General features: G+C 43.3%; 1 non-coding gene across 1 annotated transcript; it reads right to left on the minus strand.

The window, feature by feature from the left end:
• Nucleotides 1-213: 213 nt before the first annotated feature.
• Nucleotides 214-320, minus strand: LOC130466558 (small nucleolar RNA R71). The gene has a single exon (XR_008926760.1). It is a non-coding gene; the product is annotated as a small nucleolar RNA R71 (small nucleolar RNA).
• Between the last annotated feature and the right edge of the window lie 3,105 nt (nucleotides 321-3,425).

A 3,425-nucleotide genomic window follows, 5' to 3' on the forward strand; every position in this document is an offset into this window, starting at 1 on the left:
CTCCATATTCAGTCTTTCATTCAGTATTGTGCCACCATTAAGCAGAAGAATTTAACACCGGAGCAGACTATGGAGATACTCTTTCCATTTTCATTGAGTGGGAAGGCAAAGCTATGGATTAACAGTCTCAACCGCGCAGCTATGAAAATCACCGATTGGAATTCCTTGGCCCTTGCGTTCTATGTTAAATATTTCCCACCTGAGAAGACAGCTCGTCTGAGGGGTCAGATACTAGGTATCTCTCAACAAGCAGATGAGAGTTTGTTCGAAGTTTGGGAGAGATTCAAGGACTTGCAAAGAGAGTGCCCGCACCATAATTTGGATAACTGGTTCCTGGTTCAGCAGTTCTATAATGGTCTGGGTAATGAGTCTAGGTGTCTTTTGGATTCAGCTGCCAGTGGGAGATTTATGCAACTGGAGGTGCATAGAGCTTTGGAGGTGATCGAGGAGATGGCCATCCATAGTGCCCAATATGGGAATCCTAGAGGTTTTGCCGACCGGGGTGTTAAGCATGAGATGAATTCTATTGAACAGCTTACTGCTCAGCTAACTGCCCTACATCACAAGCTAGATAATATACAGATCGCATCCTCCTAATCCACCCAACATGCTAGTGTCGCTGCAATGAGTGCCCAATCTGCCAATGTCTGTAATAGTTGTGGGATACAAGGCCATTATGCACAAGAATGCCGGAGCTCTATCGAACAATGCAATGCATTCCAGTCCTACAAGTAGAACAATCCGTACTCCAACTCTTACAATGAGGGGTATAAAAACAACCCCCTACTATCATATAGGAGTAGTAATGTCCAGAACCCCCATCAGATTCAACACCCTCCACCACCACAACAACAATACCAACCACCACCACAACAGTCATACCCACCGCGGAGTAACTACAACCCGCAGCCTAGTGGACCGCCTGGTTTTCCTCCACAACCTCAACCTACACAACCTGATCCTATGCTTGTAGAGATGAGGAATATGATGTTGGAATGGCAGAGATCTCTGAGCGAAAAGGATGCCAAAATCGATGCCCTCACTGCTCATAACAAGATCATGGATAAACAGTTGGCACAAATGGCTACTACTCTTGCAGAGAGACCCAAAGGTCAACTCCCTTCACAACCTGTGACCAGAGAGTCTATAAATGCTATCACTTTGCGGAGTGGATATGAGTATGATGGGCCGCCTATGATTATTGAAGAAGAGGTTGAAGTATCTGTCAGTGGTGCTGTGCCAAGAGAAAGTGAAAAGGTGGTCAAGGAGAAGGAAGCTAACACAAGGGTTGAGAAGAAAGTTGAGATACAAGTTCCACCTATCAAACTTCCTTTCCCTCACCGTCAGCTAAAGAACAAGCTAGACAAGCAGTTTGGTAAGTTCTTAGAAGTGGTAAAGAATCTGCAGGTAACGGTTCCTTTCACTGAATTAATTACTCAAGTACCTGCATATGCTAAATACATGAAAGACATCTTGACTAGGAAGAGAGCATTTAGTGAGGTGGAGACTGTTGCATTTACTGAAGAGTGCAGTGCCTTACTCCAAAACAAGTCTCCACCCAAGTTGAAGGACCCTGGGAGTTTCTCTATCCCGTGTAATATTGGCAACCTTTTTATTGACAAAGCCTTATGTGATTTAGGTGCCAGTGTTAGTGTCATGCCCCTGTCTGTATGTACTAAGTTGAACATGGGTGATTTAAAAGTTACCAACATAACTCTGCAAATGGCTGATAGATCTGTAAAATACCCCCTAGGTGTTCTAGAAGATGTGCCTGTTAGAGTAGGTAAATTTTTTATCCCTGTTGATTTTGTTGTGTTGGACATGGAAGAGGACAGGCAGATTCCTATTATTTTAGGTCGACCTTTCCTACACACTGCGGGGGCAATCATAGATGTCAAGAATGGCAAGTTGACCTTAAATGTGGGGGATGACAAGGTTACTTTCAATTTAACCCATGTTGCTAAGAGCCCTATGGTAGAGGAGTCATGTTGTGGAGTCAATATTTCTAATGATTATTTCAATAATGAATTGACTCATACTAACTCTAACAATCCTTCGGAGAAAGCACGTGTTTCAAATTGTTTTGCAGGTGGAGGTGACCGGAATATCAACTCTTTTGCATGGGTTCGGAAGGAAGCACGATTTGATAACGATGCGACCCAAAAGCCCGAAAGTTCTGTAAATGGTGGGCACCGTATTCATAATCGGGGTCGTGATCTGTCACTTCCCGCACCACATAGCTCATCCAAGGCATTTGAATTGACACCAGATGGGACCATCTTTGGTGCCCCCATTCGATGAGTTGTCATGGCTCTCATCCCCTTCTTTTCGTTGTCTGCGCATAAACTGAGATTGTGTAATGGGGACATTGCATCAATCTAATCGGGGGATGAGTACTTCACTATCCATTTATTTCTTTTCATAGTGTACTTTTTGCTTTCGATAGTATAGTTTAGTTTGTGTTTTTATAGTTTATTCTTTGCTTTAGAGAAGTGAGGAGAGGGTATTTTCACTGTTTTGGGTGTTTGATGATGTACAGGTGTTAGCTCCTAGTGCGAAAAGTCATAAAACATCGTAAGGAGCAAGTTCGCAAATGGCCCGACGGGCGAAGGCCGCCCGACCGGGCGCGTGCAGAAGAAATTTATTTTGCGCCCTCCGCCCGGCGGGCAGACGTGCACCCGTCGGGCGAGTTTCGAGCTGGAGGCCCGTCGGGCGGGCGTTGGCCCGGCGGGCGAGAGGAGAAAAGGCTGATTTAAACACGAGATTCATTCCCATTATTTCACTTCTCCTTTCAATCATCTCCTTTTTGAGCCAATGAGGACATTGTCTGATTTAGCTTGGGGGGGTGTTTCACGCACTTGTACATTTTAGGTATGTTTTCTTATTATTTTTGCATTTACTTATTTTGGTGTGTTTATTTTATGTGTGTTTATTTTTGTGTGTTTATTGCTTTCTAGAGTAGTTTATTGCTTTAAAAAAAAAAATACAAAAATACGTTCCGATGAATACAAAACCATGCTTCCCTGTGCCCCTTGATCGAAAGTTGTTTTGATTCTTGGTATTTGATGATGAGCAATGTAAATGTGTTATCCATGATTTGATATCCGATTGCTTTGATGCCTTAACATGAGTCAACTCTGACTAACTATTTGTGGACTTGGTGCTCGGCTAGTTGATTTGGTTAGGAATGTGTGATAGCTTCCTGGTGTGTCATTGATTTTGAGTATTGATTTGCAACTATTAGTAGTGTTCTATGACTCATATACATGCACATTGTGGAGGACGAAGGCATTTTTCTATTTAGGTAGCCTTCAGATGAAATTAGATACATTTGTTCCCTCCTTTTCTACCCATGTTGTTGCTTGTGCCCTTTATTCGGTGACTAGCTGTGAGGGGGTCAAAAAAGCACGAGGCTAATGCGTGAC

The sequence above is a fragment of the Spinacia oleracea genome, chromosome 1 (assembly GCF_020520425.1).
Source record: "Spinacia oleracea cultivar Varoflay chromosome 1, BTI_SOV_V1, whole genome shotgun sequence".
Lineage (NCBI taxonomy): Eukaryota > Viridiplantae > Streptophyta > Magnoliopsida > Caryophyllales > Amaranthaceae > Spinacia > Spinacia oleracea.